Raw genomic sequence first — 15346 nt, 5'->3', positions numbered from 1 at the left:
ACACACCAGGTTTGAGCTGGAGGTTGGAAGTCCTCATTCAAGTGGAACCTGGAGTTCTCCACCTCTATGGATCGGCAGAACACAAGAACAGAGGACCGCAGGTCTTTTCCTGTAGTCTTTCCTCTACACGGAAACCCACACAGGAACCGTCTGTCACACTTACCTAACTAGTGACTCTCTCTTTTTTGATCACGAAGCTCTTCAAACATCAGCCGATTTCTTGCTGTCAGCCTCCACGTGGATATTCTTGACCTTGGATTTCAAGGTGCCTTTTCATCTGTTCACTTAGCTTCACAGTCTTCTCATTTCTCCAGCCATGGTCACTCTGGCTTTCTGGCCCCACTGCCCACAGGCAGGCCTTCCTGGTTCACTCCCAGTCCTGAGCCCAAGAAGCCTTTTTTGGAACAAGTTCAGCTCAAACCCTCATCTTCTCCAGGAATCCTGGCCCGCCCCCCTACTTAAGAGGACCTTTCCCACTTGAAATACAGACTTAACTCTGCTCTAACAGTGAGGAGGGACCCTAGAGGGTGTGGGCTTCAGTTATTTCTGACTGACTGTTTTTTCAGTGAGATGTTCAGTACATTTCAGTGGCAAGTCTGAAGCCAGATCTCTGGGAAATGCTGGGCAAAGCGGCTTCTTTCCTGGTGGCCTTCTCAAGAGCTTTAGTGCCTTGGAGTGCACAGTAGATCTCGGCAGGGGAGCCAGGTGAGGTGTGGGGTAGGGAAACAGCAGGAAAGAGAATGATTCTCAAACCTGTTTGACTGTCGTCCTCCTCTGGTTGAGGAATCGAATCCTGAACTGTTTCAGTCCTTTGGGCTGCAGCACAGCATCACCATCCTTCAGAGCCCACTGTCTTCCTTCACTGAGCACCTCTTCTGGTGTCCGGTGAAGGCTTCCGTGGGTCCTTTTATGTCGTCCAGCATTTTCCATCTTTTTTAGTGATCCAGTTAGCCTGCTGGATGTGCCATACATCCCTTACTATTGATTGTTTCTAATCTTCCATTCAGATTGTCTCACATTCAATTCAGTTATTTCACAGTTTTCTCATATTGTAAATAACACTGTGATGGACACCCTTGTGGCTGACGTTTGCACATGCAGACATGATGGTATTCTTAGATCGTTGGGTCACATGGTACCCAGAGCACACTTTGGAAGTAAAAGTCCATCAGAACTTCCAGCACATCGTGTAGGGGAATGATCCAAGTTTTGCTTCACCGTGTTGTTCCTGGTCAAAGTACTAACAGGCAGTGTTGGGAGGCCCAGCTAACTGGTACCTGGGAAATTCGAGAAAAACCTGCAATTTGTTGTGCTGCCTTGTTTGGCCAGTCTGGTTCTGGAGGGCTGGAACCCTGTTCCTCCTCTCTTCTCCATTTACTCTTGGAATGCTCTGAGCAGTGGGCTCTATGGGGACTTAATACATTTTAATTGATTTAGATTCGGATGTTTTTCCCTGTGTACAAGCTTAGTAGTAGAGACCCATTTATCTGGATGCTTTTTATGTCCCTTAAACCTTGCACGAGAGGCACAGATTGGACTAGAGCAATGATGGGGCATCCAGGGACCTTGCTCACAAGGAGGGTTGTGTCTCTGCTTTTATTGCCTAGGCCCCTCCTGACTCCTCAGTGGCTGCTGGTGCCTCAGAGGCGGCTCCAGGGGCAGGCTTTATGGGCAAGAGTGGTAGGTGGTGTTTTTGGTTTTTTTTTTTTCCTTCCTTTCTCTTATCTAAGTAGATCATTTTAAAGGACTGACTCAAGGATATAGACTGGGATTAACCCTTAGAACCCGCTTGGGCTCTGGCAGCAGAGGGTGGCAGCCCTGCTTCTGGTATATGTGCAGAGCACCGTATCGGAACCTTGTGGGCTGCTGTAGGTGATCCTCGGGAAAACCCACAAGGTAAACAATGTCATGGTTCCCTTCCAGCGTGAGAAACTTGAGGCTCTCTGAGAGGGTTATCGACATGAACTGTGTCACTCAGTTGCAAAGGGGAGGGGGAGCTTCCTGAGACTGGAAGCAGGTTTTTACCAAGGTAACCATAATACCAAGGTGTTATGGCCCAGCATGTGGTTTGGCCAAGTTGCCTGAGACTCTGCCCCATATTGCAGATGGGAATGGGGATCATTAGTACTCTGCCAGTGGAGTTGTGTGGGCAACAATGATAAAAATAGCTGTGAGCACAAATCAGCTGTAATGCCACCAGAGAGGTGTTAGCAGCAGTTGGAACTCCGGGGTTGGGCTGGGGGTGCAGGGGGGCAGTTAACCCATACAAGGAATTAGGGAAGACTTTAAGGAGGAAGTACTCTCCAAGGACAGGTGGAGACCTTAATGAAACCAACTGAGGCCCTGGTTTTGTTCTTCCAGTGTTCTAGGTGCTCTGTGTAAACTAACTCGTTTCATTTACCCTAATAACTGTGAGGTCAGAACTGTGAGTAGTTCCCCAAGTGAGGAGCCCGAGGCAGAGAGGCCAGATAACCAGCCCAGGATCCCTGCAGCTTGGTAAGTGTCTGAGCTAGGATTTGAGCACAGGCAGCCTGATTCTGGAGTTGGTGCTCTGAACAGTTGGGTTGTATGGCTCTGCCAGAGGAGGCAGAGGAAGCAGAGAAGCCGAGTGTGTGAGCGAGGCTGGGCAGGCCTGGGAGATGGCAGGTTGTCCAGCGGAAGGGGAGCGGGAGTTCATCACAGCAGGAGAGGTGGTTGATGGCAGATAAGGGGCCTTCTGGAATCACTAATATTTCTGATAAGTGGACCTCCTCCCACCCCACTTCTGTCTTTGGATCAGGAGAGCACCTGCCCCCACCAGTATCCAGCACTTGCATGCCCACATCACCTCCTGCCTTCCTCTCCTAGGCTGCTCAGAAGCTCAGAGGTGATCTTTGCACTCAGTTCCCCAGTTGATGGCAGAGTTACTATTATCAGTATTTTGGTTGTTGCTTTTTTTTTGAAATTAAGAAAATCTGAACACGAGTCATCTCATTGATACACACAAGCACACAAAAGCATGCATAACTCCCCAGCAGGGAGCCATGCTGGTGACACCACAGAGCACGTCCTCACCTCTTTCTTGTACCTGGGCTGCCAAGGGCCTTTCGACATTGTGTGTGATGCCCTCGCACTCTGATTGCTTCACTCCACAGCACAATGGAGCCTCTGTCAACATGCCAGCTAATTAATTTTAACTTTGTAATGTTGCTTCATCTCCATGCACTGTTCAAGACGTCTGCTGTTTTCCTGGTGCATATCTGAGGGAAGCTCTTCTATGCCTTTGTCATGTTAGAAACAGAGAAATTGGATTCTGGTCCTTCTCCTGGGCTTTTTGTCCATCCCTCCTGTCCCTTCTGTAAAGGCAGGGGTTCTTTCCATCTGCATGTCCCCCTCAACTGGTATTCTGTGGCTGCTTTGAGGGAAGTGCTGGGCCACTTCTTTCGGGAGAGGACTTAATCACTGGAGTATTAAAGTTTAGCACAAGCCTTGCTAATTTGGACGACTCAAGGGCAGAGTTGCATGAGCACCTGAAAAGCTGACATTGCAGACAACTGGTGAAGAGAAGCCGTTTGGGTTCAGTACTGCCAAGTTCACCTTGCTGCTGAAAGGGGGAGTGACCTCTGGCAGGGAGGGTGGCAGGACTTGTAATGAGCGATTGTGTTTTGGGGTGTGTAAAAGGGGTATTTGTAGAGGTAATAAAATAGTCTGTCCTTTTGGGTATTTGTTTGCTTAGACCATCCCATGGCCACCCCCTGTCTCCCTCTCATTTTTCACATTTGTGATGTTAAACCTGGGCCCAGCACTGGGGTTTTATGTGTAGGGTTTGCTTTTCTATTTGCATTTCTTCTACTAGTGGTATTTTGTTCTGAGAACCTCATCCTTACTTTGTGTTAAAGAGTGATGGGTTAGGGGCTGGGGTTGTGGCTCAGTGTAGAGTGCTTACCTAGCATGCATGAGGCACTGGGTTTGATCTTCAGCACCACATAAAAGTAAATATCCTGTGTCCACCTAAAACTAAAAAATATTAAAAAACAAAAAAGTGATAGGGGGCTGGTGATACAGCTCAGTTGGTAGAGTGCTTGCCTTGCATACACAAGGCCCTGGGTTCAATCCCAGCACCACCACCCACCCCCACCCCCCCCAAAAAAAAGTGATAGGCTAAGCTTTCTAGCTTTCTCACCCTGCTAGGTCTTCTCTCCTGCTCTGTGCCTCAGTTTCTCTGTAAAATGGAGGTGCATGCAGAATTAGCTGTCCTTATTCTTCAAAACCACCTTGTCACTATAGCTTTTAAAATGGGGCCATAGGAGGTGGTTTGCTGAGCAGGTCACTACCTTTTTCTGGAAAGGGCTGGATAGTATCTACTAGGCTTTGGGGACTGCATGGACTCTCTGGTAACTACTCAGCTGTGCCATTAGAACTCAAAATTAGCACAGACAGTACAGAGGTGAATGAGTTTGGCTGTGTCTCAAAGACTTTATTTACAAATAAATCCTATAGGTCTTAGTTTGCTGTAAGGACTGCTATAATGTTGTTTTGTGCACTATGCTGGTATGCAAGGAAGAATTCTTATTTGAATTAGGAGCCAACACCTGGACTGTCCTGAAGCCTGGCCTTGCCACAAATCGGGTCTATTCTGAGCTTCCCCTAGTTGCTGGGGAGGTGGACCATCCAGGCTTCTCTAAGGAGCAGGTGTGCCTAGCTCAGTGCAGATAGCCCTAGAGAGTTGTTAAGATTTGGTGCATCCCATTTAAAGTCTGATTAAAGAAACACTCTCCCACAAAACAATACCCTTTCCCTCCATTATACCTTTATAGTGGAAGAAAAAGATATTTAAACCTTGGTTGCTTTTATCAACTTAGGGATTTCCTTGTTTTCTGTTTTCACATTAGAAAGAATAGGTGGTGCAGTAGTTGGTTTCAGGGCTAATAGTACTGTTCTCCTGCACACAGAACATTTTGGTTTCTAAGAGGTTTTTTCTTTCAGGGTAGAGGAATAGAGTATAAAATGAAGGGTGGGTTTGAAGCCCTCTCTTGTGTTTTCTGTTGAGACATCAGATTGTTGATTTGGTAGCAGAATAAGCTCTCATTTCTTGGAATTGTGCTAATACCTTCCCTTTGGGTAAAGAAATTTTCATTATTCATACTGTTGCAGAAGGTTACTTAGCCGATCCTCCTTTGAACTGGTTGGTAGGTAGAGGAAACATTTGTTCCCGTTTCCCAGATTGGCAAAACAAGCCACTTTGTAGTTAGAGGTTTGCAGTTATGGATTGAAAAGCTCATGTGCTTGCACCATGTGCACACTGAGATGTGGCTCAGCAAACAGTACCTGGGCCCATCCGAGTGCTGTGCTGTGGCGAGCTTCCCAAGCCTGGTGCACCCCCCCGGAACACCCTCCAGACAGTGGTGCCCCAGACCATGGAGGCTGGGGGGGATGGCAGCCCTCTTTCCAAGACCCTCCTCCCTCATGTAAATATGTAGTCTGAGTGAGACAGCAGTGTGCAGTGCACTGGCCTGGAGACTGTTTTCCCCCAGGATGCCCTCCTGGAAGGCTTTTACAGCGTGGCTCTTACCTGGGGGAGAAAGAGGACCCACTGCTGAAAACAGAACTAGCTCCCAGGGCAGCCTGCCATGTGGCTCAGAGGCTCAGACAGATGTTTGGACAGCTTAAGAAGGTAAACTAGAACTTACAGAAATAAACCAACTACCTGGTCTAGGAAGAAAGTCAGATTGAGACTTGCTTTTTCCTGAAGTTTTCAGGGCCTTGTAGTCTGGCGCCATACGAGCCTGGTGCACAAAACAACATTATAGCAGTCCTCAGAGCAAACTAAGACCTATAGGATTTATTTGTAAATAGAGTCTCTGAGACACAGCCACACTCATTCACCTCTGTACTGTCTGTGCTAATTCTGAGTTCTAATTGGGTTTTCCTCCCTGGATGCTTCCTTCCCTGGCCTGCAGGAGCCCCCACCTGTGTAGTGGCCACTGCAGGAGCCTGTTGGGGTCCTCACTCATCAAGTAGACTGCCACTGTCTGTGGCTTTCCAGGGGGCTTGAGCCAGATGCCTTGCCCCTATTCATCCCCCCTCAGTCTGTGGGGCAAGCCCCACTGGTCCCCACTCTTTGCCAGGCTATTTTTTGGGGGAAAGAGGACTGTTGTGGAAGGAATGACCTGGGACAAGGGGACTGCTTTGCCTTGGAGGGTCAGATTAGTGCCATGAATTGTTCTTTGTTTAAAATTAAAAAAAAAAAAATTGGTACTGAGGATTGAATGCGGGGTTGTTCTAACACTGAGCTACATTCCCAGTCCCCTTAATTTTTATTTTGAGGCGGGTCTTGCTAAGTTGCTGGTCTCTAACTTGCAATCCTCCTGCCTTAGCCTCCTGAGTCTCTGAGGTTACAGGTGTGTGTCGCCATGCCTAGTGAGCCAGTTGTTCTTAATTGAGCACCTACTTGGTTCTGGGGCAGTCTGAATATAGTGCTGGCAGTGACCATCTAGCATGCCCATGGGAGCTCCCAGTCTGGAGAGAGGAGATGCATGCATGGTGAGAAAAGGAAGGGCATCTTCTTGCTAGAGGGTTGTGTGGGTGTGCTTGTTGTGGTCTCCTATGCTAATAGGAGATGAGGATGAAGATAATCAAGATGCCATACTGCAGATGAGAAGGTGTACATTCTGAATTTTGCCTTCAGCTGCCCAAGAACCTTTGCCAGGTCTTCTTTTTAGAGAGCGATACAGAGTGTCTCTCTGGAGGACTTTCCATCTGGACCCTCTTCAGCAATGAGAACTGAACCCCTGAGGGAAGGAGAGTGCCAAGGTGTCCAGAGACCAGAATGTGGCTCTTACCTGCTTGTGACAGTGCGTGTTGCCCAGCAGCGTCATTATGGGCCTGTGTTATCTGGCCTGTCCCGAAGGTCACTTGTCTTGATTTTTTGGCCATCACTTTTGTTGATACACACTGATTGCTACCTTGCTGGCTTAGCTGGCCACCAGGCTGTGGGGAAGAGGGGTGTCCCCCTTCCTTGAAAACAATAGCCTTTGTACCTCCTCTCTCAGGCTGCAAGCTCAGGACCACAGTTAGGTTTTCCTTCAGCCTGGCAGGGGCTGCTCTACTGGGGGCAGCATTACCCGGCTTATCTCATGCCCATGTGGGAGCGGGGTTGCAGCTTTGGAAGGACTCGTCTTTTTTTTTTATGGTTGGTTGTTCAATTTTCCAAACATTTCCCCTTCTTTCCTTTAAACTTGTCTCCCGTTGATTTCCTTAGAAGGGAGGAAGAAGTAAATTGAGCTGTATCAAATTTATCCTTTTTTTTCTTTTTTGGTGGTACTAGGGATCAAACCCAGGACCTCATGCATGGTAGGTAAGTGCTCTACCACTGAATTACAACCCCGGCCATTTTTATTTGATTTTTTGGGGGGGGGGGATGGGTTCTCACTGAATTGTTCACGCTGGCCTTGAACTAACTTATGATCCTCCTGCCTCAGCCTCCTAAAAAATTTGCCTCTTTATAGTTAGGCCAAGTTGGAGAGTGGTCTTGAGTACCCATTGTCCTGAGTTGGAACCTGCAGTTGAGGGTTGCTGTTGCAGAGTGCTTTTCCACGCGTTAGCTTGTCATACAGGTTGATGTATCCTGGCCAGTTAGCTAGATGTGACCCCCCATTTGCAGACCAGAAAGTTGGGGCTTAAAGAAAGAGGTTCAGTGACTTCGAAGTCATGTGTCCCCAGCAGAGCTGGGTCTCAGTCCTGGGCTCTGAAGCCTTTGCTGTCTGTGGCACCACACTGCCTCCTAGCTTCCTCCCTGTGGAACACGGGTGGGCCGTGCACAGGCTTTCTTTGGTCAAAGCCGTTCCTAAGCCAGCTTACCCATGTCTTGTATTTCCCAACACATTGGAACTGGACAAGAACACCTGAATTCCGCAGCATCGTCATTTTATACTTAAAAAAGACGACCTGGAGAGAGAAGTGACTTGGCTAACATGATGCAGTGAATTTGCTAATTCTTATTAGGTGTTTGTTGAATGCATATTCTAACCACAGGTTAGGGATAAAATGATGGGCACACCATAAAAATTCTTTTTTTTTTTTTTTTATATCAGGGATTGAACTCAGGGGCACTCAACCACTGAGCCACATCCCCTGCCCTATTTTTATTTTATTAGAGACAAGGTCTTACCGAGTTGCTTAGTGCCTCACTAAATTGTGGAGGCTGGCTTTGAACTTGCAATCCTCCTGCCTCTGCCTCCTGAGCCGCTGAGATTACAGGCATGTGCCACCACGCTGGCTTGACAGTTCTTTTATCCCTCTGTGAATTCAGGGAATGCGAAATAATGTAATATTTTGAGTTGACTGCAAGGATATCAGTTGGGGAAAGAAGTTATGCACTTGAGTCCAAAACAGAAAAGATACTTGGTTTGCTTATTTGTTTTAAAGATCCATTTGAAAAGTATGCCTCCTCCCCATTCCCCTTTTTCTCTTCAGGGATTGAACCAGGACCTAGTAAATGCGAGGCAGGTGCTCTACCACTGAGTACAACCCCAGCCCTTTTTATTTTTTTATTTTGAGACAGGGTCTCGTACAGGTGCCCAGATTGGCTTGAAACTTGAAACTAGCTATTCTTTCTCCTTAGCTCCAGAGTAGCTGGGATTATAGGTTTCTCCTCCTTCTTCACTAGTAGATGCCAAGCATCCTCATGGTACACCTACTTGAAGAAAAAAGCAAACTTGCTGAAGTATAGCCCCCCTGAGTATTGCCCTTCCCCCAACACTTGGAAAGTGAATCTTAAGCTTTCTGTCAGTGGATGTGTTGTACCCAGCCATGCAAATATTTTTTTCTTTCTTGCTCGCTTTTTTAATACTGGGAATTGAACCCAGGGATGCTTTACCACTGAATTACATCCCGAGCCCTTTTTATTTTTGATGTTGAGACAGGTCTCGCTAAGCTGTTTAGGGCCTCATTAAGTCCCTGAGGCTGGCCTTGAACTTGCGATCCTCCTGCCTCAGCCTCCCAAGACGCTGGGATTACAGGTGTGTGCCACTGTACAAGTATTTCTTGAGTGTGTATGGTGTGTGGGTGCTGTGGAGGTTCTCAGAATTCAGCATATGAGCAAAACTCTGAAGGAGTTAGGGTGTAGTTTGAGTTCCACTGACACCCAGTTGGTTGAGACAGGAAATTCACATTTGACTCCCTGATGATCACTGATCTCTGTTCTGAACGTTTCTCCAGGGTAGCTGGGGAGTGTTACCAAATCATGGTTTTTCTCATTTCAACCTCAGCCTGCTAGTCTGGGTGACTGGGTGAGGTCTACCAAGATGGCAGCACATCCTCCTAAAATCATAATGCCCACCTGCATTTCTTCATATATATATATTTCTATACATACATTTAAGTTGTAGGTGGACACATTACCTTTATTTTATTTTTATATGGTGCTGGAGATCGAACCCAGTGCCTCACATGTTAGGCAAGTGCTCTACCACTGAGCCACAACCTTGGCCGCCCCACCTACATTTCTTGTACAGGGTCTACTCCCTGAAATTTATTTCTGATTCTCTGCTGCACAGAATTACCTTAAACATTTGAGTATTTTACATAATGGAACTTATTTACCCAGCATTTCAGTGACCACCTGCAGCTTTTGCCACAAAAACACAGTGACCTCTACAGCCAGGAAGAAGGTGGGTGGAGTTTGGCCAAGGATGCCAGGGAAACCTGATGTTTATAAAAAGCTCTCTGTAGGTCGGTGAGAGGCAGGCAGAACCTTTCTATGCTTGCCTTAGGAATCCTAGACTTTTTTTTTTTTTTTAAGGAAAGGCTATTTTAAAACATAAAGGGCCTGAATGTTCCCTTTGTGTCCCCCTGCCCCATCAGTATGTTATCAGCTGATAACCTCTCAAGTCCTTTTTGGCTCTCAGAGACTCTCTGGCTCGGGTTCCGGCTACAGCCTTTGCCTTACCTCTAGTGATAGGGAACTTGCCACCTGAAAACCCCCGTAGTCTGTTTCTGTCTTATGATGGTTTAAAGTCTGTTTATGTCCCAGGAATTACTACCAACAACTGAAAAAGCTGTTGCCTTTTTTTTTGTACCAGGGATTGAACCCAGGGGCACTTAACCACTGAGCCACATCCTTAGCCCTTTTTATTCAGAGACAGGGTCTCACTAAGTTGCTTAGGGTCTCGCTAAATTGCTGAGATTGGCTTTGACCTTGTGATCCCTCCTGCCTCAGCCTCCCAAGCTGCTGGGATTACAGGCATGTGCCACCACACCAGGCTGAAGAAACTTCCTGCTGTGACAGGTTTTAGGGAGAGGTGATTCTCACAATCCGTACATGTCTGTTCTCCCCATGGAACTCCTCTACCTCCACCCACCCCTACGTTTCCGTTCTGCGTTGCCTCGGTTTTGGTATCCTGAACCCATGAAGTCATCTTCCTGGCTTCTGGTTTGCCAGTGGCTTCCAACACTGACCTCCAGCCCCCACTCTCTGGCCTGGCACCCTTGAAGTGTCTGCCGTTGGCAAGAGGGAGAAGAGTGGCCGGGCGGAAGCTGGCGGCGATCCGCTTTGCTCTGTGGTAGGTATTAACTGCGTTCCCAGGCCTGTTTCCTGCTCCCAAATGCCAACATCCCTGCCTCTTAAGTGAGGTTTAGCTTAATCCCCAACCTTACCTAAATGTTACTTCTATTATTATTCAGGGCTGTGGGCAGGATTTCCCTGTGATGAGGAGAGCGGAGGCGGGGAGACATCGGTGGAGGGCTGCTCTGCCTGGGATCCCGTCGCCTCCTCCTTTGTTCCCTGAGACCCAGCCCGCCAGGATGGTTCCTCTCCTGATGGTCATCAGGCTGTCTTTAGAGGTCAGGCTGGACAACCCCCTCGTCTTACCAGAAGGGGCAGCAGGCCCAGGCTTGGAGGTCAGCCTGCCTCCCCTTCTCCTGTGTCACAGCCGAAGCCAGGCTTCTTGTCCCTTGTCCTGGTGTTCTCTCCAACTTGGAGTGAGACATGAGCCACAGGCCCTGAGAAATGGTCGTCAGCTTATTAGCAGGTGCGGACTTGCTTATGGAGCTTCCAGTTGGGCGTCTGGTCCACAGGGATTTTTAGGAAGCCCCGAGGCTGTGCCTTTGCCTTCCTGTTCACCTGAGCAGGATGAGGGCACACCTTAAGGGAATCTAAGAGTCCATTATATCCAGATGCTGAGAGTCTGTGTCCTCAGGACAGAAATGGAAAACTGCTCAGAGAGCAGCATTTGGTTGCCAAGGTGAGAGGTACTCCCTGAGGGCAGCCAGGTGTGTCAGTGTTGGCTTTGGTGTGTGCAGTGCCTGGCACATAGTAAATGCCCAATAAAGATACTTGCTGAAGGAGCCAAAGGATTTGATTATAAATGAGACCAGATAATGGATAGTCTTGGTGGCAGCTTGCCCATCTGGTTGGTTAAAATGGAAAAAGCTCATTCCTTTTCATCTTGGATTTGTTCCTGGAGTTCCTGCCTTGTCCTGGACACTGGCAGAGGGATGTGTCTGTGTAGTCACAGCCTTGCCCTCGAGTGACTTAAGGAAGGAGACCTTGCTGTAAGAATACTCTGCCCCTGTGCCTGGATGGCGTGGCAGGTGCTCTGTGAGTGCTGATTGCCTGTTGGCCTTGGCTTTGGGATCCTCCCTGAGGGGCTTCTCCAAAGCTGCCTCTGTCGTGGTCTCATGGGCATCCCACCAACCAGTGTCCAAAGACCTTGTAAGCGTACAGGCTGCACATGATAAAATCCCAGCAGAAGTGACTAGCTCCCTGTCCCAGGGGACAGCTGTCCCAGGGGATAGCCTCATTTCAGCTCTTTAACCCTCTTCATGGGGAAGGGCTGGGTACTGGGCCAGCACACTAATAAACCTCGTCACCCTCTCAGGGCACTGGGTTGTTTGTGGTCGGTCTGGTCATTTACTAGAAAAGAAGACATCAGCACTCTTAATTCACTGGACTGGGTTTCCTCCCAGCTATCCCTTCTGTAACAAGGAGAGGCCGGCTGGGGAGCCAGGAGGGTGAGGTGGCAGGGACGTGCAGGATGGAATTTTTCTTCTCCTTCACTAGTAGATGCCAAGCATCCTAATGGTGCACCTACTTCAAGAAAAAAGCAGACTTGCTGAAGCATGGCCCCCTGTGTATTGCCCTTCCCCCCACACTTTGAAAGCAAGTCTTTAGCTTTCTGTCAGGGGGAGTGTTGACCTGTGTATAGCGCAGTGGCCTCACTTGTTCAGTGCCCGCCACAGGCCGCTGCACCAGGCATTGCCTGCCCGCTGCAGACCTGTGGTATAGTGAGTCTCAGTTGCCAGCCCCCTTCCGTGCTTCCCCCGCTCTTTTCTCCTTCTGACCCCTTCAGCTTGGTGTCCTCTCACTGATGGCTCAGTCCTCTTTCCTTGCGGGTTTTCTTGGTCCTCCAGGGAAACCACACAGGCCTCTGGGTGGTCACTCCCTGAGGGGACCAGGAACTCTGTTTCCCCTGGTGAGCCCAGAGAATGTGCAGTGGGGGGCTGAGCCCCCGCCCCCGGCTGGTGAGACCACGGAGGGCCTTTCCCTGCCACGGCATGATTTTATGAAGTCTCTCTGTCAGGTCTGGGGAGCACTGTTCTCCAGGATCCTGTGAACCCCGGTGGCTGAAGGCAACGTGGGTTGGGGTGGGTCTAGGAAGGTGAGCCCTGACACGGAGGGAGGGCCTGGCTGCAGTGGCCAGGGAGCGGACCCTGGGGATGACTTGCAGATGTGGGTGAAGGAGAAGCCGCCCGCCCGCCCGCAACGTGGGCTCGCTTCCTGCCGGAGCCCCTGCTGCCGGGCTCTGTTTGGGGTGGGAGTGCCTGCGAGGAGGTGGGGGGCCTGTTTGGCAGCACGCGCCTATCAGACAACTGGAAAGTGCCAGTGCTTGCGTGGCCATCTGTCCCCTGCGCCTCGCTCCCGGCCGCCTTCTGCTTACCACAGAAGGGCCCGGCGCTGTTCCACAGCACAAGGGCACGGAGCCTGGCCGGGAGGGGCGGGCAGAGTTCCACTTCGCCTTTGTTTATTCCCATCTCCTCTGCAGCTCCTGCGCTCTGGAGTTGTCGGGACTGTGGGAAGTTTGCAGGCCTGGCCATGGTAGTGGTTTTGAGTGGGGCTGGTGGGAAGGAAAGGGGGCGAGCCAGCAGCTTGTTGCCTTTCACTGTGTGTTTGCCCAGCTGTGGCCTCTCACCCCTCCCCAGGTGCTGTTTTTCCTTTTTCTTGCCTTAATTTGTAAAGGCACAGCCAGAGCAGACCAACTCTCCAGGATTTGGGTTCGGCTGCACGCCACCCTCTCCCAGCTAGTTAAAGGGTTAAAAATTATGGGGAAGTTCAGCCGGCACTTGCAAGATATGGTTGCCGTAGCAACAGGCCTTCTAATCTGGTAGGTGACCTGAGAGACTGGAGAAGATGTAGGGGTTGGCTTGGCATTTCATTATTTCATGAGGCTGCCTCTCCAGCTGGTTTCTCTGCTGAGCTAAAGCTTGCTGTTCCTGCCACTAGAATTACTGGCACATTCCAAAACAACAGTGTGGATGGCACGAGCACTGGTTCATGGGGGCCTGGCCAGGCAGGGTGGGCAGAGAGGAGCCGGGACCCATGGCCCTCACCGGGGGGACTGTCCTCTGGCGCGGAAATGGGAGTTGTGAGCAGAAGGTGCTCTTGGGTTTGCTCTCCTGTGCACGGGAGCCACCTTCTTGAAATGACGCCTCAAATAAACAGAATCCTGCTTTTTTTCACCATCCTTAAAGGGAGCTTTTTAGGAGGACTTTATAAGGCCTTCTTTAATTTGCCAAGAATCCTCTTTAAATTGGGGGGGTTTGTTTAGAGCTGGGGGAGACTCTGATTGTGATGCCTGTGGTTGGTGCCCCCCTCTGTTATTTACTGTCAGGTGACTCTTGTCTAGACCTTTGGTCCAGTTGAGCACATCTGCCTTGTGTCTGCTGTGTGTCCGGCAGAGGTGCAGGACAGTGTGCCTGGTCACAACAAACATCTGCTGATGTTTGTTGGCTGGTGCAGGGAAGAAGGCAGGTCACACACTGTCCTGGTCTGAGAACCTCCTACCCTTTGAAGCAAGTTAGGGAGGGAAGGAGTAGCCTAGCCTAACCTTCCCCTTGCCTTTAGAGGGATCTTATAGCAGGGCAGCCAGTAATCTTAGGAAGGCACGAGGCATTTGATTTTCATCCCATCTTTCTCTTTGCTCCAAACCTGTTCCTCTTGGATACGATCCCTGGGAAGCCGCAGGCGGGTAGATAGCATGTCTGGATGGTGTGCTCTGGAGCCCGCCCTCCCTGAGCGCTGTGCCCTCTGCAGAGTTCTGTGTTAGGTCAGGCCCAGCTTCAAAGACCTTTTCAGTTGGTTGGCTTCCTGGCTTTCTTGTCTTTTTGGATTTCTTCCCTCTGGAGAGGTTGGTGTTCCTGGGGTCTGTGAGGGAAGAAGGGTGTGAGTTGGAGAATCGTTGGTAGGGCTCACTGGGAGTTTAGAGGGCTTACTCCCTTTCTCCATTGCATACTCTTGGAGGAGAGTTCTGATGTCACAGGGCCAGCAGGTAGCTACAGAGGTTCTTTGCTCCCATTTGATAGGTGCTAATGCTGAGGAGCAGAGAGACAAAAGCTTGGCAAAGGCGACAGTGTGTACACTCTGGGATCCCAGGCAGGGCCTTACCCCACCACGTTGTTGTTGGCTGTCCACCTGTTGCGTGTGGCAGGTACCTGGGAAAGGTGGGGCTAGAAGGTGGTTTCTGGGGGTGGGAAGGCACACTGGCACTGCAGAAAGTAGAACGTGTGTGCTTGGGAGAACTGAGGGCCCCTGGAAAGTAAGATGGGCTGACTGTAGGCTTCCGGGTCCAGAGGATCCATTGGGGCAGTAGTGTGGGACTTCATCCTTTGCTGGACAGCCCCATGCAGCAGCACTGGGACGTGGGACTGCTCTTGGGAGGAGGTGTGGTCAGCCACCTGCAACCCAGCGTCTGGATCCATTCAGCTCAGGTTCTAGACCCCTAGTAATTTGGGGGCGTCAGTTCCCTCTGCAATGCAGTCTTCTGAAAAATTGTAAAAATGGTAAAATGTAGGAATTGACTGATCATCCATGGTCCCTCTCAGGCCCCTCAGTCCACGTCCATGGATGGAAAGATGTGTCTATGCACCTCTACCTTCTCAGGACAACGTGGACTTTAGGTTTATTTGGCTTGGGAGCAGTTCTGCCCATTTCAGTGCAGTTCTGCAAAGGTTTGTGGAATGCACCTCCCTTGCCATGTGAGTGAAATGGGGTCAGACCACACGCCCCAGGTAGGCCAAGGGCCTTGCTTTGGTCTGCCCTCCCTGAAGCTCTGAGAGATGGTCAGAATGGGTTCCAAGTGTGCCTAGAGTT

At 49.8% G+C, this 15346-nt stretch overlaps 1 protein-coding gene across 8 annotated transcripts in view; it reads left to right on the top strand.

Annotated features, from left to right (window-relative positions):
- The window catches only part of Ssbp3 (single stranded DNA binding protein 3), a 157560-nt gene that overhangs the window by 35457 nt on the left and 106757 nt on the right, over nucleotides 1-15346 (top strand). The window contains exon 1 of one of the 8 annotated variants that reach the window (XM_058581494.1): nucleotides 13245-13361. The exons of 6 other annotated variants lie outside the window; for them this stretch is intronic. The gene's annotated coding sequence lies outside the window, so the exon portion shown is untranslated. Of the gene's footprint in view, nucleotides 1-13244; nucleotides 13362-15346 lie in introns of those variants that run through there. One more of the 8 variants, XM_058581495.1, reaches the window with a different exon arrangement.

This window comes from Marmota monax, unplaced genomic scaffold (assembly GCF_021218885.2).
Source record: "Marmota monax isolate L192 unplaced genomic scaffold, Marmota_monax_Labrador192_F-V1.1 WCK01_AAM20220418_F8-fsc00023, whole genome shotgun sequence".
Classification (NCBI taxonomy): Eukaryota; Metazoa; Chordata; class Mammalia; order Rodentia; family Sciuridae; genus Marmota; species Marmota monax.
The sequence above is the reverse complement of the archived record's forward strand: the minus strand, read 5'-3'. Positions and strand labels throughout refer to the sequence as shown.